This window comes from Ananas comosus, unplaced genomic scaffold, assembly GCF_001540865.1.
Source record: "Ananas comosus cultivar F153 unplaced genomic scaffold, ASM154086v1, whole genome shotgun sequence".
Lineage (NCBI taxonomy): Eukaryota > Viridiplantae > Streptophyta > Magnoliopsida > Poales > Bromeliaceae > Ananas > Ananas comosus.
This window is the reverse complement of record NW_017891732.1, coordinates 1-13,557: the sequence shown is the minus strand read 5'-3', so window position 1 is coordinate 13,557 and position 13,557 is coordinate 1. Positions and strand designations below refer to the sequence as shown.

General features: G+C 44.0%; 1 long non-coding RNA gene across 1 annotated transcript; it reads right to left on the bottom strand.

Moving 5' to 3' along the window:
- Nucleotides 1-12,968: 12,968 nt before the first annotated feature.
- Nucleotides 12,969-13,557, bottom strand: LOC109705118. The gene is made up of 2 exons (XR_002214625.1): nt 13,488-13,557; nt 12,969-13,393 (listed from the first exon to the last, which is right to left on the bottom strand). It is a non-coding gene; the product is annotated as an uncharacterized LOC109705118 (long non-coding RNA).

The following is a 13,557-nucleotide window of genomic DNA, read 5'->3' as shown; positions in this document are numbered from 1 at the left end:
CCCGTGCGCTACGAGCTTTTATCCGGGGGATTACCCCTTTTAGATCTTTCAATCCGGGATAGGAGGATGGAAAGCTACTCTGGAGACTGGTCACTAACCCAGAGTGCCCGCTCAGGTAATGAAAGATAAGTGCTTCCCACAGAAATCACCGTTAGCGGGCTACAGTTAAACCATTTGCCTCCTTCGACTGGAGGTCAACAGCGGCGGCCAAATCGAGAGTCCTTGAGGGGATCTCTTACTTCATTGGAACGGGAACTGACACAAAACTATGGATAGATCCCTGGTTGAACGGCTCGCCGTTGATCCACCAGCCATCTAGGTCCCACCCAACCGCAGTGGAAAGGTTTCAGTCAATTAGCTCAATCATAAATGGAAAAAACCGACGAGTGGGATAGAACTCCACCGATGGAATGAGGACATAGCAAATCAGATCCTAGCTAGAGAGCGGCCCCCTTCTGTAAGCACTATGCTTCTAAAAAGAAAGAGGAAAGCACTACTTCCGACTTTCATTTTCTAGTTGCGTGTACTTCTCTTTTTTTGTCGAGATTGGGTCGGTGTTCAGTGTACCCCTTCCTGGCGGTACTTCATCGAAAAGAGTCTATTGTATTCCATGCCTATTGACTCCCATGCTTTTCCGTTGGTCAACAACCAACAAAAGCGATTTCTATCAAAGATTATCGGTAGTTGTGGGGTGCCCCCAAATGATCCTAGGAATCGGAGGAAGCTTCAATTCTTTAGTCTTCAACTCCTTCCGAAGATAGTCAACAAGAAATCCTCGGAGATATGGGTTAAGGGGTCTTCCCCTACCGAGCCAAAGCTCAAAACCAGCCTGACCGATTCCCTTTCTTCTCTGCAAACATGGGCGGTGGGAGGGGAAGGATAAGAATTGGTTCACCCGCTTGGACTCTCCCCATGACATGGAATCTTCTTCTTCGAATTAGCCTCAAAGGGAGCTCAGAAGACCTCGTCTATTGTGGTTGTTACATATATAACCTATGGGCTGGCCGGCCTTCTGTTTCGAAGAATGGAATCTTAGTTAGGAGAACAGAGACAAACCCTTACAACAAAAGTTATTAAAACCTTTTTCGATATGACCATCAACAGAAAAGCGTGGCTTCTCGCTCCGGCCCAAAACGGATCTTATGGCTATAAATCCGCCTTCACAGCGATCTGCTTCTTGATCTGAGTGGAAAAGAGGAGTATTTCCAGATGTGACTAGAAAATTGCCCAAAAGAGGCATCAGCTGAGGAAAGGGTTGGGTAGCAAGAATGTAGTTTTTCAAGCGAGGAGGTAGTCCCCAGTCACTCTACTTAGAAAGAAGGTTCTCCTGAGAAAGAATCACTCCTAGGCGTCTGTGTTTTTTTTTCCATTCACGTTTCGTTCCCATATGCATAGGCTTATTCTAAATAGACGTATCCAGGTTCTCTCAACCCCACTTCCCTTTCTTTCGAAGTGGCATTGCGTCGAATCAAAGGTTTTACAGGGGAGCTCTTCTTAGCCTTCTTATAGTTAGTAGCGATAAATTCTAGGATCAGGATCCCATTCCTCTTTTTAACCAGTTTTCCCAAACCAAGATATCCTGCCTATCCCGAAAAAGGGACTCCCTCAAAAAAAAAGTAGCATCGTAGCAAGAGTGCTTTTGACTAAGCATATGACGAAGGATCGGCCGAAGCTAGAGCTAGGGTCAGGGTAAGTATGGAAAGCATAGGTCGACTTAATCCGGATTATGGGTCAATTTCGTTACTAATCCGAAAAGGTCCGCCTATAAACATCATTTTGAGGGAAATTCCCACTGAGATGATTAATAATAGAGCCTCCTTAGTTTTCTTATTAAGTTATATGGTCAAAATAGAATCCATTTTCCCCTCTAGAAATTTCTTAAGATAAGAAATTCTGTAGTGTAGAAAAGAAAGGAGAAATCGTTTTGATTCGACTTTTTCTTTGCCTTTACGAGTTGAGTAAACAAAGAAAAAAAGCTTTCTCGCTCTACTATCTTAGACTGCCTTCTGCACATTCTCATAGTTTCCAATCCTTCTGGTGATAGCATGGGATACCGGCAGTGACCTTAGTATGCTTTCTCACTTGGTTATCTCCTGTTAGGATCAGACATAAGGTTCCAGGGAATCGAACCCTTCTCCAGTATCCTATCGCCGGATGCTGATGCTCCAACAACCTCTCGCATAAAAAAAAGAGATTTCCGTTTCATTATTACATCTCACTTCTTCTCTAAAGCAATTTCACTTGCCAACTCTCAACCCCCGGCACTCCGTCCTGTCTTTGAAGTCTATTGCCTAAACCCTGCGCCGAGAGTCGTGAAATAGAAAGCTTTGTCTTTTCCCTTATTCTCTTTAAACCAACCCTTAAGCCCTTCTTTAAAGCCTAAACAGGACTTCTTCCGTTGGCCAAGCATGAATGGTTCTTTGAGACTAAAGACAGTGATGGAAAACCAAAAATCTGATTGAAAATTGCGTATATAGAGATGTCTTCTCGGAGATGTCTTAACGCCCAAAGACTCCCATGCCTTTCTTGGTTGGACCAAGCCAACCGGCGATTTCCAACAAGTCTTTCTGCATTTTTAGAGGAAGAAGCGGAACTACAAGAGACCTTCCTATGGATGACTAAAGAATTGATTCTACTCAAGACTATTAAGTCTTTTTCTGAGATTGCTGCCGGGGAGCTGGAGCTTCAACAAAAGTACAATCCAGAAAGGGTTAGCAATCCACTATGTGACTCCGCAAAGGACCTACTTCATGATTCTCTCCGAAAGGGCATAGCCCAACTTCTGGAGAGACAAAACAAGCCGCTCCCCGAGAGAATGACCCACTATGACCTGGTAGAGAAATTAATTGATACGCAAGTGGTAGATCAATTTATTGTGGAACCTCAGGATCTATTACGTATATACGATCTTTTAGAAGATCTGATTCTTTATGATGTCCACAGTTCGTGCTTTCGAACTGTGTTAACCATATTAAATGTCAATTAGTAATCACAAGCCTCATGCTGTCGTAAAACTTGTTCAGTTCTTTGATTCATTCTACATAACCACATTTCTTTTCAATATAACTGTCCCATGCTTTCCGTTGGTCAACAACCAAAAAAAGCGATTTCTAGTCTACTTCAAAACGACTCCTACAGGCTTGACGGAGTTAAGCTGTCTGGAGGGAATTTGATTGTCTCAATCAATCTTTTATGTATTCATCAGTCATGCTTCAACTGGATAAATTCACTTATTTCACACAATTCTTCTGGTCATGCCCTTTCCTCTTGACTTTCTATATTGGTTTGAAGTTCTTTCTTCCTTGTCATATGGCAGAAAAACTTGACTTTTTCTATGTTCGAAATCTTTTCAACGTGTAAATGTTTTTTTCTTTTTTTTATGAGGGCTAGCTTTCTCCTTTTCCAGAACCTAAATAATATGCTTTTCTATCAGCATACCATATTAGGTATTCTCCCATCCGAAATAGCACTTCTAGACTTCTATCTGAATCAAGCGCACCAGGACCCGGAATGGGTTGAATATGTACGCCAACGCCTACAAACCCAGGGAGTACGAGGTCATGGTGCGTCAGTTCCTTTCCACTGAGTTGTGTTTTGCAACTCGAGAACAAATTTCTTCACTCTATCAACTCATTTTTTATGGTCGAGAAGATCCAAAGTTATTCATTGATCCCAGCGACCTCGATTTTATAGTGCATGTATCTTTGGAGAAAATAGAATTTAATCACACCGCTCTATGCCGGGTTTTACAAAGCTTATGTAACGAGGGGCACGAATCCCCGTTCTATTGGGAAGTCAAAACGACCCAAGCAGAGCATTTTCGTGGCTTTTTAAACTTAAAGCAGCAAGCCCGATTGGATATGCAAAATCAACAAGACTTGTACAGTCAATACGAATCTCTTGAGAAAAGAAACGCCTTTCTAAGAGAAGAAAACGCCTCTCTAAGAGAGAGACTTTTTCTTCTCGACAGGGAAAAGGGGAAAGCCCTATAACATTCTTTTTTGTGCATGCAAGTATGGTTGAGAAAATCGATATCTTTTAGCTACTTTCGCCTATAATATATAACCCGGACCTGGTGAGGGATACCGGTACCGGAAGCTGGGTTGTCACTTTCGGATTTGGCAGTGGATTTTTCTGTACGTTCGGCTGATCAGACAGGGGGATCTCTCCGGCTTCGATTAGGTCCGTTATCTTGTTCTTTATCAAGCTGTTTTCAATGGAATGCCAATAGGGCTAGGGCTAGTTGTCAAACCTAAGACCAAAGTGGTTCCCTTATTAACTACGTCAGACCCGATTCCCCGGAAACTGGCATACGTAAGTAACTCGGGTTTCCCTCGGGTCCGGGCTTGCCTCTTTGAATAGTCCCTTGCCGTTAGTAATGCGTGAAGGCACAATGACCTTTGCCCTCAAATGAAAGCCCAATAGTGAATATAGTGTGCGCTAATAGAAGAGTGAAGATTGTTGTACCGTCGCGAGAGTCCATCCATTAAGAATAATAAGACCCTTCAAAAAGGAAAGCACAATGAAGCAGAACTAGCTCCACTGATGATAATCACGAAATCACACAAGAAATTCGGAATGAGCGCACCCACGGACCACTAGGCGGTCAGTCAATCCATTGAAAAAGCATTTCCTATAGAATTGTCCACTCGACCGGACTTATTATTGTTGAAGTTTGGCTATGCTACCCCCGCCCCTGCCACTCCTTCCGGAGCTGTGCTTCCGTTACCCCATCGTTACGCAGGGTTTGGAAATCACATTGGATCTCGCGAAAGTAGGGGCTTTCGTGTCCGAGAGCGTCCAGGCTTCTCCTTATTTCGCTCAAGGCCTCCCCGTTATGGCGATCTACCAAAAGGTCGACAAGCCACTCGGCCTGGAAGCCCCCCGGTACACGAGTATGTAGGCCACGGAAGATTTCTTGGAGGCGGGTCCGCTATAGGACCATGGTTTTCTAACAAAAGGCGAAAGGCTTCGAGAGTAGATGGCGGTTGAACAGGCGAGGGCGTAGGCTGACAAAAGTTATGACGTCGACCAAACGGGCCGTCTCTGCGAGTAAAGAGAGAGACAGGGATAGGAAGAAGGTGCTTCTACAAAGGAACTCTCCAAGGTCATCAGCAAGTAAAAATGAAAGGAAATTCGCGAATTCGAGTAAGGGGAATAGACCCACCACTGATTCATTCAATTCCAGCTGCTGATTCAACAAGTTCGGATGGTAGGGTGGTGGAGAAGAAGAATATGGATTACTTGAATCTTTTGATGCATAAGATGGAGAGCTGTGAACAGGGCCCCAAGAGAGCTTCTTTCTCCCCATTGAAAACTTTTACAAGGTCAAATGGAGGAGGCCAGGATCCGTACTTCTGTTCTGGAATCCAAAGAAAGAAAGTAACTAAATAGGCAGCGAGCCGCTCCGATGAAACCCGAAAAACAGGAAGGTCAAGGAAAGTTGGTGAATCTTCTGTATCAGGTCGCTGATCGGCTTAGATCAGAGTAAAGCCAGAAAGCAGAAAGGGAAGACTCAAACTCTCACTCAACCTATCTGGAGTAGGTCTTTGCCGAGAAGTCAGATATTATTTACGGGATATAAAGTCCGTATAAGAAGATCGCCCGAGGGGTTTGTTTTGCCACTAAATGCTAAATCGGATACTGTCTCCGAAGATAAATAGATAAATAGACTAGGCTTTTTCGTCGCTTCACCAGGCGCATAAAGCGTAGCAGATTCAACCGATTCCCCGACTAGGCACTCAACCAATGCAGGAATGCCCCAATAACTTGAATGGATTGATAGACTGGACCCTTGCCTTCCGACTGAACTGAAAGAAGTTGGCTTGAGCTTGAATGGGTGTATCTTACAAAAAAGGTACCCTAGTCGCCCCGGTGGAATGCATTGAAGAAAGGAATCCACTCTCAACCCTTTCATTTTTTTTAATAGAATGACGGTCTTATTCTTTTATACGAGCAGCCTCCTCTTTTGTTTCAAAGCTAGCGCCCCTGCTCCTTCTATGAGTTGGCTACTCTGTTGTACGCTTGCTTTCTCTTCACACCTGGCCACCCCTAGTCAAGTTCCTTTCTGCTTTTTTTCTTGCTACTAGATTAGCCTATTTGGTGTGGTTTGTTACCTAAATAAAAAACACCATCCTTTCTTATTGGCGTTAGAGAAGTCTCATTTTTTAATGCTTGTTAGGGAATCCCAGAAGTGAGGGGGCTCCTAGTCCAAGTATCATAGCATAAGGAGGTTGCTTGGGCTGTGGGAAGGGGGAGTGGAAGCGGTGGGCTAGGAGCAGCTATTGAATTTGTGTTGATGGCGGTGTGAGAATGCCAGTCGAAAGGGTTTAGCGATGACTATCAGTTCTTAGTCTTTTTCCAAAGGAAGCGAGTGAAGTCACCCTAGGGTAATTCAAATCACTCTTCTTTCAGCTCAGCTCTTGTGAAATGGTCTCTGTGGTTCCGCTTGGCCTTATGACTATGCTTTCTGTTTTGTGGTGAACGTCGACTCTTCACTCTTGCTTTCCTGGGAACAAGAATAGCTATGGTTGAAGAAGCTGTGAACTCTTCTTTCTTCCTCTCGCCTGTAGGCGAGTGAGTGACCCAATGAATCCGAGGAAAAGATATCCATGCATTCCAAGTTTAGGAACCTAGGTAATAGTATCCCGATCAAAGCCTATTTTAAAACCTTATCAGCCCGTTTGGACACCACTTACCTTTACTATAGAATAAAGTAATGGATGTGATGGATTAGTACGATACGCCACCTTAGTATCAGGAAGACCAACCCTCCTCCGTGCCGAGGTTCAGTCGCACCATATCCGGTTCTTGGTAATGCCATCTGTCCTTTTGCGCCTCATACGCCGGTGAACATTTCCTTCGGCTTGCTTCATTTTGGCCTCCAAATCTTCCCACTCTGTAAGGTCTCTGGTTACCTCTTCATTGGCTACTCAGTTAGGGAAGGCCAATGAGTCTTGTTTCGCGAGCAATTTCTTCATCTTTGGCTTGCAAGCGCCGAATCTCAGCCGCTAAATTTTCTCTTTCTTTCTTCTGAGATTTTTGAGAATTGGGCTTCCAGCGAGCAGAGTTGTTCGTGCTTCTGAGTCAGAGTGGCCTGAAGTCTGGGGGATTCCCCAGGAGCAGTTGATCGAGAAACCTTGCCGAGATCCATACCCCTAAGCGGCTAGCAAGGACGGCTATAATAGATATTTCACTCTAAACATGCCATGCATCGGGTAAGGACGTAGGTCGTATGTATTATATACGATACTACCAGATGAACAGTCTTATTCATAAGTAGAAAGAGTCCCAACTATTTTAGAAGAGAGTCCGCAAAGGATAAAGAAGCTCTTCCCCGGGCACCATCTTTCTTTAAGAGTGAAGTAGAAGTCTGGAAGCAGTCAATCTTCTTTCTCGAAAGCGAGTTAATCAGTCTTCCTTCTAGCTCCTTCCTCTTCGTAAGTTTATAGCGCTTTGTCGAGATGAAGGGACTTCTACTGCGCCAAGTTCCACTGATTGGATTTCCTCTTTCTCTGTAGTCTCCCAGAAAGGATAATATGAAAGAGGTGGTCCTATCCTATAGAAAAAGTCAACCGCAGCTTATCTATCTCAATTCACTTACATTTTACCTACCTCGGCCGAGGAGTGGAACCAATTAGAAGAGGGCGCTTAGAAGCACTTGAATTGGGATTTCCAAGTAGATAAGACAGTGTTGATGTTGATTGAGAAGAAGTAAGAAGGTGCCGTCGTCGTTGATGATGGTACCTATTCTTTCTGTTGCGCCGCCTTCTGTTGCAGCGATTGGGGGACCTGATCAGGCTATATCTTTGTCGGAGAAGGGTAAGGAGGTTGTACATAGGCTGGATCGTTCGCCTACATTGTCTGCTATTGAACTGCCGGATTCGGTTGGGGAGGTTATGGTGTCTTCTTCTAAATTTGCAGCTTTGGACTTAATTGATGACTTGGAGGGGAATGACAATGTGGAGATTCATCGAGTGATTGATAAGGTGGTCAAAGAAGGTAAGTTGTCTCCGAGGAAATCACAAGCTGCGGCTGCTATGCTTTCGCATTCTTCGGTGGGATTATTGGATTCGGGAATGGAGGTTCTTAAGCAGCGGTTGGAATTCTTAAGATCTCGGGAGGAGCCTGTAAAACAGGGACCGTCTTCTGGGGTAAATGTTACTAAAAATCCTACCCTTCCTAAATGATTAAGTGTCTATTCTGGAATGCCCGGGGGGTACGAAATAATGTTACTCTTGCTCCTTTGAAGAAAAAATATTTTTTTCCTTTTCTTTATTGGCTCTTTGTGAACCTAAAATGAATTTGTCTAATTTAGAGGAGAAAGTTCAATTTTCATAATGCATTGGCGAATGAGGAGGGTAGAATTTTTGTCTTTTTTGAGCAGGATTTCTCTGCGACGATTGTGGCCCAATCTGAACAATTTAAGGCTTTAAGAATGACGCATTTTCAATTAAATTCTGCTTTTTTGGCTGTTTTTGTACATGCTTCTTGTGAGGTGGAGGAACGTGTTATTTTATGGCAGAATCTTGTTCATGCATTTCAGCCTCCTCCTACTCTGGTTTGTGGTGACTTTAATGTCATCACAAGTCCGGAGGAGAAGTTAGGTGGTCGTCCGTTTAAAGTATCTGAGGCTGAGGATTTTATTGAGTTTATGGATGTTGCTAGCTTGGTTGATGTGGGTTCTCGGTTTACTTGGTGTAATAACCGGTTTGGAAGAGCTCGGGTGTGGAAAACGGCTTTTGGTCAATCAGCATTGGTTGGATATGAATTTTGAAACAAATGTGCTTCACGGTTCGGATCATTCTCCGTTGTTAGTTACCTGTAAGGCTGCTACGGATCAGGTTCCAAGGAGCTTTCGCTTTTTGAATGTTTGGGTGGCTCACCATTCCTTTTTGGACGTTGTTAGGGAGGCTTGGTCCTTCCAATCTGATTGTCGTCCTATTAAGGCTCTGCTGCTGAAATTGAAGAAGGTGAAGGAAATGTTGCTTTTATGGAATAAAGATGTGTTTGGTAATGTGGTTGACAGGGCAGCTCGACTGGTAAAAAAGGGAGATGGTACCGAAGCGGGAGGCTCGTAGACGCTACTAGTGCAATGACTAGTCTAATCTCTTTTCTCTACGTGAACTTTTCTTTCTCCCGGTGTGTTATCTAAGTCTTTTAACTAGTCCAATGGAAATCTCCTCTATTGCAGCAAAAGTAAAAAAAAGTCGCGCTGCTGCTTGCTTGCCTAAAATGAAAATCCTTACTAGCCGAAGTAAGGGACTTTCTTACTGGAGCATACATAACGGACAAGGACTGATAAGACTATTCTTAGCCTGTTATTCAAGAATCTTTCCTCAGAATGGACGATGAATGGAAGTGAGATTGGATTCACGTATATAAACTACAACTACAGATTTTATCCCTTTCTCTTAGGGAATCTCGACTAGACGAGGGAGATATAAAGGCAACGTTGACGCTACGAAAAAAAAGGAATTGCATAAGTAATGAATGAGCTAATTTCTTATTAGAAGCCTATTTGACTAGACAGGTCTCCTTTACCGGGGGGTTCCCACAGAGAAGTCTTGCTCTGGCTTGCCAAAAGCGTTTAATATTTAGAATTAAGGATGTCTTACACACTGGTGGTCTTGCGTAATTGAACTAAGGCTTTTAACTAGCTTAGTGAATCGATTGTTACTAGTAAAATAGTATGTTTTTGTTGGCAGTGAGTAAATCTTTGATTCAGAGTCAGCGTATAGGCCGACGTTCGAAGTTCCCTACTACTAATTAGTCTTAGTAGCTAGGAAGCAAATCCTGTAGTTAGCTCGAAACCTTGCAACCGGTCCTTTGTTAAGGCTGTCCGACTTTGACATTACGTACACTTTCCGAAAAGCGATGAAAGGGCAAGCTATAGCGGATCTACTGGCCGAGTCCAGCTTCTTACTTAGCCCAACTCATAACCCCCTCGATGAAACTAAACAATCTGCGAAGCCCCAAAGAAGTGCTCCTTACATGCTTAGGTCGAATGAATGTCAGCAGCCTTTACAATAAGAATTTTTCAAAGAAAAAGTCATATGTAAAGGTAGGTAGGCTGCTCCATAGAGGCGGGTAAAGATGTGAAAAGCATCCGCTTACAGAGCGGAGGCTATAAGGCTCAGTGCACCTCTGATTATAAAAAGAAGAAAAGAAAGCCAATCCAGATATGCGTTTAGAGCATAGGAAGTAGTGCATTCCGAAAAAAGCGACTTCTCTGTCTATCCCTGTCAACCTGCACTATTGATTGCTATGAAGGAATTCTCCTTTCAATAGGCTCAAGAGCCGGATCTTCTCACTGATCAAGACTTTCCCAACCAAAAGCTTCAACAAGAGCTGATCATCCGATAGCTTCAACCGAATGCTTCGAGGGGATTACCCAACATTGTCTTTCAAAGATAGGAAGGAGAGTACGATCTTGATCCCTATGGAAAATGAATCAGCCACGGTTGCTTCTGTTGATAGGTTAGATTCCAGGTTCAATATGCTACGTTTTTTACCCACCACTCAATGTTTCGCTTCTGCAGCCGCCACACCAACCCTCTCGTTCAAAGCGAGTCCCAACAGCGTTGTTTGAAGAGTCGTCGAGACACTTTTCTTTTTATCTCACAAGAATGGCCTTGGCAACGGGAGCTTCTCTCCTCTCTTTCAGTGTGCTAGTAATAAGCCGGGAAGTGATCCCGCTGTGCACAGTGCCATAAGTGATTGATTCATCACGGAGTGGAAGACTAGCCATAGAGAGAGGTACTCCCTGAAATGAACTAAGACTACTTATGGAAGGGTATGCCTAATGCTGGATTAGAAGGACCAGGTATTCAGTGAAGAAATGCCTCTATCGAAGTACCAAGCTGGGAAGACAGAGAGCTTCTCCTTCCCAATAGCTAAATAGGGGCGCATACTGACTACTTGGTAACATACGTTTTCCAGGAATCGAGAAAGCGAGAAATTCCCTTAGCAAATTCACAAAGAAATCACACAAGTGAAAAAGTTGTGCACTTTCACGAGTTCGATTCAAAGAAACAAAAGAAGATCTCGGGCCCAGTATGAAAGACTAAGAATACCTCCTAGAAGCTTCTCTTTGAAAAATCCTTTTTCTTGTATCAAAATAATAATCATTTTTTTTCCTGTTCGTCAAAGATTACTATTCCTTCTTTTCCGGGTCTATCGGAACTCCTTTGTTTAGATTCATAAGAAGTAGTGGACAAACTAAGGGAAAGAAAGGATGTTGGGGGAATATTTTATTGAGCAAATAGAATTTCTTCACGAGCAAATGGGCAACTTATGACAGGTAGAAATGGAGGCACGAAAAAAAACTGTATGGGAAAACAGTGGGAGAAGACCAAACCTGAAGAAGGAGCAGGTGGGTGGAGGAGTAGAGCTGTGGAAAGCGTGAGGGGGGAGCCTCAAAAGGAGGGGCAGGATGGCGTGCAGCCCATGTAGAAGAAACGTAGGGTTATTTAAGGACCCTTATGAAAATGCAATTGAGGCGGTTCGCGTTCGGGCGGCTCGGGGAAAGGAAGGCGTGGAAGGCCAGGGAGATGGAGCAACCAGAAGTCAATGCCACAAAACATCAGGAAGAACAAAAGGAAAGAAGTTGGGGGGACAGCAGGCAAAGGATCCCGCAGGGACGAATAAAAAGGGGATGGAGAGACACGAGAAGCAACCAAGGGTGAGTTAGAAGCAGACAAAGCGTGGAGAAAAAAAAGGGAAAACAACCGGCCACCCGGCGGTCAGGGATGAGGCGGAGGAGGAGGGGACCCAGGCACGGAGCAGACGACTGCCTACAATGCCGAACACCAACCGAGTACTGGAGGAAAATAAGACCACAGCAACATGAGAGTTAAACTTGTTCTGATCAGATAAGAGACGACTAATAAACTGGAGCGCTCGATGTGTGAGGGAGCTTCATCGTCGCATAAAGGAGATAAAGGCCCGCTGCTGCATTCACCGCCTATCTGCAAGGACAGGTACTGTGCTCCGCCGCGGGAGAAAGCCGGTAGGGAGGTGCCTTCTCCATCCGCGTACCGCAGGGGCCCGAAGCGAAGAGCAGCTTCAAGACCAAGCTGTGCGAGAATTTTGCAAAGGGCTCGTGCACGTTCGGGGACCGGTGCAACTTTGCTCATGGAGAAAGCGAGCTGCGCAAAGCTACTGTTTGAGAAGTGCTTCCATGCCAGCGGTTTTTCGAGGAGTTTTAAGCTCTCTCTCTCTCTCTTGTAGGATCTTTTCGAGGCTTTGCTTTCTCTTTCTTTCCTTTTGTTTCGTATTGGCAGGTTTATATGATGTGAGAACGAGTAATCAAGATATTTTGCAGCAGCCGCGGCAGCCGCCTCTTTCGACTGTCTCGCCTTTTCTGCCAGCCGTTTTAGTGTCGTAGCGTAGTGTGGTTAAATTGGGTTTTTTATGGTTGTCGCATGTGTTAATGTGTTTCCACGTAACATGGGAGTCATTACCAAATTATCTTGTTAGAACCAAGGTTTTCTGGTTACCTAGGATTAAAACGCATCCTTGAACACAAGTATGTATGTGTGTGCGCGCCCGAGATGTGTTCCCTACTGCTTAAAATGTGAAGTTGCATGAGAAAGGTGTGGTGCATTTCTTTGCTATACATCTTAGCCTTCGAATGTGGGAGAATCTTTCTTATGCTTGATCTTACATACCTTATGCTCTTTTACATCATGCTTACTGTTGGGGTGTCTGTGTCTTTTCTATGCTCCTTTCACAGTTGATGTTGTTGATTGTTATTTGGTGCCGCTGCTGTGGTGGTTTTTATGGGCAGATTCTTAAGCTCTTGTATTTTATTTTTTTTTTTAACTTCTAACCTACCTGATAAACCCCCGAACAGATGATCAGATTAAGTACTTTTTCAGCAAGCACATTATTCTATTTCTAATTTCAAAAGCCGCGATGAACCCCAGAGCAGCATGCATAAATAAGTCGTTTAAGTGAACACTGCATGAAACTATATATCGCCTGCGGTAAATATTGGCTTACTATGTTGTTCCACGGTCTTTCGTTTATGCAGTAAAAAGTTTTACAATCTTTTTTATGTTTGTACAACAAGTTTACTCAATATTACACGGCAGCTACGAATCTCGACGAGCACAGAGTTTTAACGTAGAACATTCTCTTCTAGTGATTTTGAGCCCGAGAGCTCAAACATGCAATTTTTAGTTTGTTTCAGAGTGCCGCAGAGGCGACAACTACGTAATTTCAACCAGTGACGTACCGTTGTGAAGAAACGAATCATGCTGAAATTGGCAAGATGGTAAATTATCCACACCTGGACCACCCTCCGTTGGCCGCTCGTTCAAATACACGCGGTTTTCTTCCTGGAAAAGTATGGCTCCAATCTGGATACTCAATCAAGTAGTTCCATATCCTGCGTCAATGAAAGAACACGTGAAAATGTAAATCATGTCATAGACCAGCAACGCAAAATCCAACAGTTTGAGGCGTCTCGTATGCGAAAAGACCTCCTTTGGTTCTCAACAAAATCAGGAGGCTCTGCAGAAGGTGAGGTAGAACACTGGACGAGGATTTCCG